Source organism: Martes martes, assembly GCF_963455335.1.
Source record: "Martes martes genome assembly, chromosome: 10".
Lineage (NCBI taxonomy): Eukaryota > Metazoa > Chordata > Mammalia > Carnivora > Mustelidae > Martes > Martes martes.
The window spans coordinates 38,472,816-38,485,783 of record NC_137898.1 but is presented as its reverse complement, the minus strand read 5'-3'; positions in this window follow the sequence as shown (position 1 = coordinate 38,485,783).

The window sequence follows — 12,968 nt, the reverse complement described above, 5'->3', positions numbered from 1 at the left end:
GCATAACACCCTCCAGTTTCACCCCTATTGTCACAAATGGCAGGATTTTATCCTTTTTTAAGACTGAATAATCTTCCAGTGTGTATTGTACATGTACATCACATTTTCTTTATTTATTCATCCACTAGCAGACACACAGATTGTCTCCATATCTTCCATATCTGTCGTGACTAACGATGTCATAAACATGAGGAATACAGATAGTCTCTTTGAGATTGTGATTTTGTTTCTTTTGGACATACACCCAAAATTGGGAATGCTGGATTATGTAGGAGTCCTATTTTTAATCTTTTGAGAAATCTTCATCCTCTTCTCATAATGGTTTTACCAATTTACATTCCTGACAGTGCACAAGGGTTCTCTTTCCTCTACATCCTTGCCAAAACTTGTTATCTCTTTTCTTCATCATATCCATTCTAATAGCCATTCTAATAGGTGTGAAGTGATATCTCGCTGTAGTTTTGATTTTCATTTTCCTGATGATTAGTGATGTTGAGCATCTTTTCAGACATCTATTGGCCATTTGTGTGTTCGGGGAAAAGTCTATCTTAGCTTTGCCTATTTTTTGTTTTTCGGGTTATTTTTGTTTGTTTGTTTACTCACTATTTCTTTAATAAAGTCCTAGAAGATAGGCTGTTACAGCATAAAACTGAGATTTAAATAACATTACAACTGGATTATTTCTAAATAGTAAAAGGCCATAAGGTTAGCAGACTTTAAATAAACATATAGTTAAATTTTATAATAGGATAATGCAAATATAAATATTTCACATATCTTATATATTGCATATCTTCAATATATTATGAACCAATATTATTAGTTGATTAAGTTACTAATTATATTGTTTCTTTTTTTTTCAGGTATAGAATCCAGTGATTCATCACTTACTTACATACAACACCCAGTGCTCATCACAAGTGCCCTCCTTAGTACCCATCACCATTTAACCCGTCCCCCTGCCCATTTCCCTTCCAATAATACTCAGGTTGTTCTATATAGCTGAGAGTCTGCTTTCTGGCTTGCCTCTCTTTTTCCCCCCCTATGTTCATGTTGTGTTTCTTAAATTCCACATACAAGTAAAATCATATGGCATTTGTCTTTCTCTGACTTATTTCACTTAGCACTATCTTCTCTAGCTCCATCCATGTTGTTGGAAATGGCAAGATATCATTCTTTTTTATGGCTGAGTAATATCCCTTTGTGTGTGTGCATGTGTGAGTATGTGTGTGTGTGTGTGTGTGTATGTATATATGTATGTGTGTATATATATCTCTGTGTGTATATGTATGTATATATATGTATATGTGTGTATGTATATATGTGTGTGTGTGTATATATATATTCATTCTTTATCCATTCAATTATTGATAGACACTTGGGCTACCTCCATAACTTGGCTGTTGTAAATAAAGCTGCTATAAACATAGTGGTGCATGTATTCTTATGAGTTTGTGTTTTGTATTCTTTGGGTAAATACCCAGTACTGTGACTACTGGATCATAGCATACTTCTATTTTTAACTTTTTGAGGAACTTCCATACTGTCTTCCACAGTGGCTGCAACAGTTTGCATTGCCACCAAGAGTACAAGAGGGTTCCCTTCTCTCCACACCCTTGCCAACATCTGTTGTTTCACACGTTGTTAATTTTAGCCACTTGACAGGTGTGAGGTGATACCTCATTGTAGTTTTGATTTGTATTTTCTTGATCAATGGTACTGAAGGTTTTTGCCTGTTTTTTAATTGGGTTGTCTGTTTGTTTGCTATTGAGTTCTTTGTATAGTTCGGATATTAATCCCTTAGCAGATGTGTAGTTTGCAAATATTTTCGCCCAATGCATAGATGGTCTTTTCATTTTGTTAACAGTTTATTTTGCCATGCAGAAGCTTTTTAGTTTAATGTAGTCTCACTTGTTCATTTTTGCTTTCAGTGTCTTTGCTTTCAGATCAAGTGCAAAAAAACCACTGCCAAGACTGATGCCAAAAAGTTTACCTCCTATGTTTTCTTCTAGTTTTATGGTTTCAGGTCTTACATTCAAGTCTTTAATCCATTTTGAGTTGATTTTTGTGTATGATATAGGATATGGGTCCAATTTCACTCTTCTCCAGGTAGATACCCAGTTTTCCTAAAACCATTTATTGAAGTGACTTTCCTTTCCTCATTGTGTATTAAGGATTCCCATTCTTACCACTTCTCTTCAGCATAATACTGGGAGTCCCAGTCAGAACAATTAAGTAAAAAAAAAGAAAAGAAAGGCATCCAAATTGGATAAGCAGAAGTAAAACTGTGTGTTTGTGGATGACATAGTATCTATAGAAACCCCTAACGACTCCACCAAAAAACTATTAAAACTAACAAATTCAAATAAAGTCATAGGATACAAAATTAATATTAAAAAGTAAGTTTTGTTTCCATACACTAATGATGAACTATCAGAAAGAGAAATTAAGAAAATAATCATATTTACGGTAGGATCAAAACAAGAAAATACTTGGGAATAAATTTAACCAAGTAGGTGAAAGTTCTGTACTTAAAACTCTAAAGCACTGACAAAAGACACTGAAGATATTACAAATAAATGGAAAGATATTCCTTGTTCACAGGTCAGAAGAATTAATACCAATAAAATGTACGTACTACCAAGGTGATCTACTGATTCAGTATAATCTTCATCAGAAATCCAATGGTATTTTCCACAGAAAGAGTAAAAGCAATTCTAAAATACATGTAAAACTACACATTACCCTCACTAACCAGAGCAATCATGAGAAAGCTGGAAAAATCACACCTCCTGACTTCAATCTATATCGTAAAACTGTAATAATCACAGCAGCATGGCATTAGCATCAAAACAGACATAGATCAATGGAACAGAAGTAAGCCCAGGGGTGCCTGGGTGGCTCAGTGGGTTAAGCCTCTGCCTTTGGCTCAGGTCTTGATCTCAGGGTCCTGGGATCCAGCCTGGTATCAGGCTCTCTGCACAGCAGGGAGCCTGCTTCCCCCTCTCTCTCTGCCTGCCTGACTGCCTACTTGTGATCTCTGTCTGTCAAATAAATAAATAAATCTTAAAAAAAAAAAAAAAAAGAAGTAAGCCATATACATACGGTCAATTAATGTTCAACAAAGTCATCAAGAATACATCATTTGAGAGCACATGCCCTTAATAACTAGATGATCCTGCTTTTCACTATTTTCCAAGGGTTGAGTCCACGGCATGTGAAGCCTAGGAAGCTTTCTGAGTAATTCTTACATTCACTTTTAATTGTGAGGCATTACTTTAATTGCAAAACTCCATTTGGGGCTTCTTGAGCAGACTTATACTCACAGAGTCAGCTTTTCTCCCCTTGATATACAAAAGGGACAGAAAATTGAAGAAAAAGCCCAGTTACATTAAAAAGCTTTCCCACTTGAAATGAAAAATTAAATGAGATACTGACATAATAGTTCCTGCATAGTACAATGAAATGATTCTTATGAAACAGTAGTTTGTATCTCACTTTTTAATCCTGAGCAATAATACTGTGTAGAACAGCCAAATTTGACACTTAAACTTCAATATCCAAATGTGTTAAACCTTACACATGTACAGCATGAAACCACTCTAAACACTTTACTCAGTTGTCCAATGCAGTTTTAAAGTAACTTTTCATATATTTTTAAAGATTTTATTTATTTATTCATGAGAGACAGAGAGAGCATGAGCAGAGGGAGAGGAAGCAGGCTCCCTGCTAAGCAGGAAACCCAATGTGGGGTGGGGCTGGATCCCAGCACCCTGGGATCATGACTCGAGCCAAAGGGAGATGCTTAATCAACTGAGCCACCCAGGTGCCCCAAGTTTTCATATTATTTTTATCACATTGTTGTCAAAAGGCCTCTGAGGTAAGGAATGATGTTATTTTCCCTATTTGATCCAGAAAAAACTTGAGTATCAGAAAGTGGTAAGACAAGTAAGGTTACATTTAGTTCAAAAATATGTGTCTTCTAATACCATATGATTTCACTTACCTGTGGAATTTAACAAACAAAACAGATGAACATCGTGGAAGGGGCGAAAAGAGAGGGAGGCAAACTATAAGAGACTGAACTTTAGAGAACAAAATGAGGGTTGGATGGAGGGGAGGTGGATGGAGGATGGGCTCAATGGGTGATGGGTATTACGGAGGGCACCTGTGATGAGCACTGAGTGTTGTAAGTGATAAATCACTAACTTCTACTCCTGAAACCAATACTACAGTATATGTTAACAAATTAGAATTTAAATAAAAACTTGAAATAAACAAACAAAACCTTTATAATTATGGGGGGGGAATACGTCTTATGGATTCCTATTTTGTAATCTGCCTTTGCTTAAAAATGATGGTTCTCAGATTTCTAAAATTCAGAGTTACAATATTCAGCTCAGCAAATCACTTCCCTTGCATATGCATAATGAATAAAAAGTATTTCATAAATCAAGAGGCCATATCGAGAAGATAAGATGTTACATAAACAAGCATCTGGTAGTCATCAACCAAGATTAACCAAACCCTGTATGAGTAAAACAGGCCTCAGGCACAGCAAAAGTAAATGCATTCCTGTGAAACCAGTCACCTGAATAAATTGGGACTAAGAAGGTATAAACAGCTGCTTACCATGAGTGCAGAGAAATCAAATGAGCAGAGCAGATGCTGCATTAGCAAGTCTTTGCTGTCTGTGGAAGAAAGAGAGAAGTGCAAATGGAAAATGATGACTTGATTAGAATGTTTTCCCATGCCTCTATTATCAGATGAATGGACAATCTTTTTGTTTAACCACATTTTCTTCATATTTAAATAATTCTCTGGTGTTCTGAATTGGTGACATAAGCCAAGTTCACTCCTCAGATAATGAGAAGTAAAACCCGCTCTCTGAAGAAGGACTCTCATCCCACTCTGAGAATCCACGCTGACTTGTACCTTCCTGTTCTGCACACACATGGATTTGTTATTTAAGACTAATATGTTTTCCTTCTCGGTCTTCTCCCCATGACCTGATAATGGAAAATGCACTACAAAAGGGTGTCCTAAGAGTCGATATCATTATACTTAAAAATCTTTGTGTCAATTACCTCCATTTAATCCAACAATGAAGCCCTTTAATTCTGTCTCCTAAGTAGTATTCCAAATATATCCAGATACCCTCCATATTTGCTGTTTTTTTTCTGGTCTAGGCCATCATTATCCCTTGCCTGTCAACACACTACTACTATATGGCTGTACCCATCTTCACTATTTATCCTTTTAACCTAACTCTACATAATTGTCAGAGTAATCTTTTTAAAATTTATATTGAAACCTTCAGTGTCTTTCCACCGTGTGTCAAACAAATTTCAAAGTTACTTTGGCCAATACATAAAATGACCATATAAACTTTTTCTAAATTAGGGCATCTTTGAAACTAATAAAGGACACTATTAATAATTACACCAGAAAAGCATATATAAATATAAAACAGATATAAATACTCTTCACGACCACCTGGGTCATATGATCACTATACCTATAAAAGTCTGCTCATCACCTGATCTATACCTAGATCTTAAAACAGTTATCTTGTCTCCCTCCTCTTAGCCTGCTTCCGCTGGGGTAGCTACTTCTCAGTTTTTCAAACAGGGAAAAAAAAAAAAGTCTCAAATTATTTTCTCCTCCTAGCATTATTTTCTCTCTTTTTTCACATGCTTTAAAAGTCACCTCTTCATAGCTTTCTTTCCTGAACAGCCCTTCTGATAGCCCTCTTTCCATTCAATATTATGATCTTAGACACTTGTGTGCATCTTTTATAGAATGATGCTTAATTAATCAATGTTGATTTCTCTCTCCTCTAATATAATGTATTATAACCAATTGAAGATAGGGACTCTATCTTGTATCCCCAGCACCTAAGCAGTATGTCTGACACATAGTGGACCCTGAGCAAACATCAAATAATGAATGAGGAGTGCAAAGTGTTGACTGGATCCCTGGGGAAGATATGGTTAACACAGCAAGGGTGATTATGAAATACTGTCCCTCTATGCTGGAATTTTAAAGGTGAATCTGGCCTTATACTAGTAACACATTACCTAACCCTTAAGGAAATCAGGCATAGAAAATGGAGTGGTGTGGTTCACCTGGCCATACTGTAACTTCCCATATGGATGACTCCTGATTTTTAATTAAGAGCCACAATGAGACTAAAGACATTTTAATAAACATAATATTTTATGGGGTAAAGAGGAAGCAGGATGTTTCATGTTCAAATAAAGATGCTATCATAATAGTAATAGAAAATCTCATAATCCTCATCAAATTTTAATTGTACCAACACAACCCTACATAGCTATCAATACATATTTATACAACTACAATTAACTATTGTTTTATTTTCCCTCTAAACTCACTTTTTATGTCACTTACAAATTATTCTTGAATATGGGACATCATTCGCCAATCCTCTAGAATGAATTAGTTGTGTCTTACAATGTATCATATTCTTGATCCATTTCAATATTATAGCATTTAACACATCATCTCCCAATTTATCCAATTATATTATTTTCTTCCAGAAAAGAATGAGTTCTCAAAATAAAAGAGATTCAGTCTTATTTTTTTCTCTAGGAGTAAGCACAGGGTCTAGTAAGTGGTGGGTTCTTCAAAGATGTTGAAGATGTTGATTGAAAGAATACATTTCTTTTTTTCTTATTCTGCATTTTCCTCAGGGTATTTTAAATCTCTTCATTACCAAAAGGCAGCTACATAAACAGTTCAGCTTGACATTCAAAACCCTTTGCAATCTGGTCCCACCCTAAATACCCATCCAATACAAGTAACCCGTCTATTGTAAAGCAAAAGTCATGTAGTTCCCAATTGCAGGATGATAGTACCACCCAAAGGAATATCAGCTTCCTGATGGACTCTGCCTTGTTTCTTCTGCTTTTGGAATTTTCAAATTTGAGAACCTGTGTATATGTAATTTAATCCTTTAAAGATAACTGGTTAAAGAAAAAATAGTGTCCTGAGGAATAAGATGATTCCATGTTGTTATAATATAAGGCAATGTGTAGGATGTGATTGAAATAGTCAGATGTAAGAAATTCAAGATCAAAGCCAAGGCTCTATGACTTTGAGTTTAGTCATTATCTATAGCAAAGCTTTTGATGTTTTCTTTCTTACCTTTTCTTTCTTTCTTTTTTTTTTTTTTTGAGACTGTCAAGTAATTATAAGTTAGGAGATAAAAGATTAGAAATTTGGTGTAAATGAGGCTTGCTTCTTTTATTTTAAAGGTACTATCAGAGAAAATGCAAACAAATATATGTCTTACGGGATTGAGTCAACAGGAAAATGGAAAAAAAATAAAAGTCATTTTGTTGGTGTGAGCAGTACATTTTCTTTTGTATGTTTTACTTTCAAAACCAGAAATATCAATAATGTAATTTCCAGCAGATTTTTACGACAGAAAAAATAATGAGAAAAAAGAGCAGTAAGCATATTTTTCTTTTCAAACACCATTAAATTATTGAATGTGTCCATGAAATTTTTAAAAAAACATATCAAAATTTAGCTAAAAAAATTATTTCCTACCCTTCATAAAAGTGCTTCTACTTTCTAATAAGTATCTAAAAATACATACTTAAACAAAGGTTTTAGAATATACTACGACACTGCATCATGCTAAACAAAATTTTATATGATTGGTGCCATCTTCATTTATTTAGGTATATCTTGGAACATTTCATATTGTTAATCTCACTTAACGTCATTTGTTACTGATTTAGAGAGATGCTTATGATCTAGGAGGGGGATCAGACCCTTGAAAAAATAAACTACTTATATAATTATTAGTTTTGGAAATCTGGCTGAATTCATTTCTTTTCACTTAAATGCACCTCCCGCCCCCCCCCCAAGTATTTATTTACTTAAAGCAGAAGAATAGCTTGTTTATTTATAAAATAAGTGTGTCCTCACCACTAGGAGCTCTTCCTACAACCAAATTTGTTTACTTACCATCTTTCAGATATATATGCCCATTTATACCTTAAAGATGATAGTAAAATGACTTTACTAAGTAAATCTTCTTAAGGTTATTAATTCCAGGTCCTATGAAAACTACTTTGGTATGTTTATCTCTTTTAATTCCCTCAACATTCATAACTGGGAAGGCATGACTCTAATAAGCTAAATAGACTATCTATGGTCACATATATACATACATACATACATAAAAGAGAAAGGGGGAAAAAAGAGGAATAGTTTGAAGATTAGTAAGGGATAGATTTTTATTCTATCTATCCATCTAGAAAGAAAGAAAAGAAAAGAAGAAAGAACATTCTACATCTCTATTGACTTTGCTCTATAATTAAGATGACAATATTTGACATTGTCCTGTACGGGGATTATATTCACATTTAACTGAATTTTTCTCTCTAATTAGAACCAATCCAAAGAATCTAAAAGGAAATGTCATAAAATTTCATTAAAACAGAACATCAAATGTACTTTAAATTGTAATAAATGTTTTCTGAAAGTAGTCGGCATGTATAGAATGTTTAATGGGAAAGAACACGGAATTTATCCCTATAATGCCACCATTCTGATGGATGCATCTGTATGGGAGCTTCAGTAAACTCATCCATTACAGAAAGTATAAAGGTGAAATTATTTCAGTCGGCACTTCTAATTCTGTTTTTCTTTTTCTGTGATCTGCCACCCACAAAAAGGCAAAATGGGGGGGGGGCTTTTTCCATATTATAAAATTTATGAATTTTTGCTATCCTTTAACAGAGTTCAGTTTTGCTGTTACATTTTCCATTCTGCGTATTTTGCAATGCTTACTGATCAGAATTTCTCTATTCTGCAGAAAAGGATCATCAACTTTTCTCAATAAATCTATGTGCACTGACACAACCTAAATCAGAACAAAGTGTTCTAAAATGGCAGGTTATCAAGCCAAGAGTTACAGATGCGGTTTCATTGTACTGAGATTGTTTGCATGATGAATTTCTACTTGTTTTAAATATAATAGTGCAGTGGCAATTAAGCTTTGGAGCTTGTCTACATAGTTGAATACTTTTCTGTTCACTCATCTCTCATATCTGTCACATCTGAACTTTTAGTATAAATTTATTTTTAACAGAACTCTCACTTCTACATTTATTATTCTAAGATAAGTACCTTAGTTTCCCAGTAGAAGCTGAGGCACATGATGTTTGTTTGTTTCCATATAATTCAGCTTTTCATAATTAAACAGATAAAATAAGCTTTGAATCTATATAACTGTTCATATTTGAGGAGATTTCTCTTGTGTGCATTAAACTTAATCAGCAAATCTAAGGGAGAATTCAGTTAATAATTTAGGGTATTTTGTACGCATAATTATTTTAACTTAACAAAAGTCAAATAAATGTTTAATTTTAAATGATAAACAGAAATTCTGATCTTAAACATTGAAGAATAAGAAGAATGGCAAATATAGCCACAACACTGTACTCTTTAAAAGGATGACAGGGCGCCTGGGTGGCTCAGTGGGATGAGCCGCTGCCTTCGGCTCGGGTCGTGATCTCAGGGTCCTGGGATCGAGTCCCGCATCGGGCTCTCTGCTCAGCAGGGAGCCTGCTTCCCTCTCTCTCTCTCTGCCTGCCCCTCTGTCTACTGTGATCTCTCTCTGTCAAATAAATAAATAAAATCTTTAAAAATAAATAAAATAAAATAAAAAAATAAAAGGATGACAAAATTTTATAAACTTAGTAATATGGAAAAATCTTGGAGTCCTTGCTTTTCTTTTCCAATCACATGATAAAATGGAGTTGGAGGTGATTCTTGAAACAATTTCACCTATTTGTTTTCCATTGTATACATAAGTTGAATCATTTATTTGTTGAGGTAAAACTTCCCTTTGTACAAATCTCATTTGGTATCTCACAAAATTGAAGAGAATGGCTTAATCATTTTAGTTATAAAACTAGTTAAGATCTTTAGACAAAATAAAAAATTTTTTAAAGATTTTTTTTTTTTTTTGAGAAAGGGAGAGCACAGGGTGGGAGGGGCAGAGGGAGAGAGAATCTGAAGCAGACTCCATGCTAAGCGTGGAGCCCAACTTGGAGCTTGATTCCAGAACCCTGAGATTATGACATAAGCCAAAACCAAGGGTCAGATGCTCAACTGACTATGCTACCCAGGCACCCCAAAATAATAGTATTTATATACTAGAAAAAAATTTCCAAGTTTAGTAAAGTAGTATCATTTTATAGGGATTCTATAGGGATCTATGGTTCTTCTTAATTTACAATAAAAGATTTCTAGCATTATAGCCACAAGCAGATCTATAAAAAGAGGTTCTGAAACTGAGAAATAAAAATATTTTTAAAATTATTTATTTGTTTTACATAGGGAGGGAGGGGCAGAGGAAGAGGGAGAGAAAGAAACTGAGGCAGACTCCCTGCCCAGAGCGGGGGTCCCCCACCTGGCCAGACATGGGGCTCACAACCCAGAGATCATGACCTGAGCCAAAATCAAGAGTCTGGCATTTAAAACCGACACACCCCAGAAATAAAAGTAGTTATAATCACCTTCTTTGAGTGCCTTTAAACCCTTACCAGAGCATTCATGTTCAATAAGCAATTATACTTTTGGTAAATATTCAGAGTTTACACGGTTTCTGTGCCACCTCAACATCCTCAATCATTTTGTTTTCCCTTTCCTTAAAACCACACATATGGGTTCTATGGGTTTACACCAAAATACTAGATCAACACTGGTGTCCTTTTAACTTTTGGGGAAGACGGATGCTAACACACTACTTATTCACAGATGCATTCTCAGGGACTAGGATTGTTTTGAGTGAAGTAAAATTGTTAAAAATAGTAATAAATCCAAAGATTAGAGTCAGCAATCCTGCATTCTAAAGTAATAAAAGTAATAATCTGATAGTAATATGTTTTATATTTTTAAATGTTTATACTTAAATTTTTTTGGCTCAAATAAGTAAGGCATTTGAGTATACACAAAGAATTTGTTTTGCTTTTATTTGTATATTTCAAATTTTATAGGCCATCCCTTTTATTATCACTGAAATGAATTAATTTTCAGCATCATTTAACAAAACCATTTTCCATTTGTAGAATTCAAACATGCCAGGTTATTTTGGTTTCTAAAATATAACCAAAGACTTAAATAGTTTCAATTCTATCAGTATGTAAGACCTATCATTGAAAATCTCTCTCTACATCTATCAAAATTTATTTGAATATTTAACAGCATGTCCCACTAGCAACGGTGATGATGTTACATTTAATTTTTCTTCTTCTCCCTTTATACTCATAAAGGCATTTCATACCATTATATAAGCATGTAGTTTCAAATGTGTATATTTATTTATATTTTTTTGGTTTTCCCAAATAATCTACTTTTGAAATGTCACACACAAAACCATCTGGAGAGTATGAAAATATTAATGTAAGGGTAAACTGTCATGCATCCTTTTGCTTGGACCTTAACTGAATGGAAGCATTCACTGAGAATAGATCTCAGAATCTTATTCCAGAATGAATCCACCATCTCATCTAGAAAACAATGAAGCCATTAAAACAAACTAGCAAGCAAACAAACCCTCCTGTGAATATAGGCTATTCATATCGTTTTTCTCTCTCCCTCTGAAAATGAGTCTTAACAATTTATTGTAAAAAAATGACTTTATAATTATTACTCCTCTGCCTATGGGCTAGTGTTTATCAGAAACATTTTCATTAATACTCAAACTATAGAAAAGTAGTACCAGTAAGTTTTTTCAGCTTTATAAATATTTGTAAGATATTAGGAGTCTTTCTCATTACAAATAAGAAAACAAGAAAATACTTTATTTTCCAGTACACTTTACAAGCTCTACTGTAGGAAGAACTGGATGTATGAGGCCAAAGGGAGAGGGAAAAATGGCAACCAAATGTGTAAATATGGCTTTGGGATAATGCTGATACAATGAATGATACTCAAAGTCACAGGGGCCATATAACCATTATGGTAACATAAAGCCATTTTTGAGAATTCTTTTGGCCATGTCTCCAGTATAAATCTAAGAAAACTAAGAAAACTAATATATTCCTTAAGCCTAGACACATGCTAGGCACTATGATGGACTTTCTATGATTGTATTGTAGTTATTATATCTGTTTACAGCACCCAGAAGCTCTGAAAGATAAATGTTATTATCACACCATTTTACTGATAAGGATTCTGTGATATGGAGAAATTGAATTAATAGTACCAAGAAACACAGTAAATGGTCAGTCTAAAGTCTTTATTTGCATCATCACTTAGGAACTGCCAAAGAGCCTCACATGAAAAATACCCTTTATTGTCCATGCATAGGATCATAGTGTCACAGACTTACAAGTACCCTTAATGTTTATTTCATACAACGTTCCCAAACACACACTTAAATTCCACTCCACAACACCAAAGGTCCACCTATGGATAAATAATTCCTAAGACAAATAATTCATCCCAGATCTTTTTGTTGTTGGGGAACATTCCTCTGGCTCTGAGAGGCATTTATACTAGTGTCAGACAAGGCTCCATGCTCTCAAGAGTCAACCACAAACTGGAAGGCAAGGTTATCTATCAGTCTCATGGAACTTACATATTAGTGGATGAGATAATAAAAAACAAATAAATAAACCAGAAAACATAGATAATAATAATAATGGCTTTGAAGAGTCCAAAACAAGTTAGTAGGATGAAGATTGAGTGGGAGTGTACTTTAACTTTGGATGGTTATAGGATTTTCTAAGAACATTGAAGCTAAAGCCAGAATGATAGGAAACCCTTAATATGTGAGGATAAGGAATAAAATGTTCCATGCAGGGGGGAAATAAATAAACTCATGCAGATTATCTGAAGGTGGGAAATAAGCATGACCTAGAAAAAGAAAGCAAGTCTGTATGTAAAGAAAGCAGACAGAGTAGCTATACGGGTGGGAG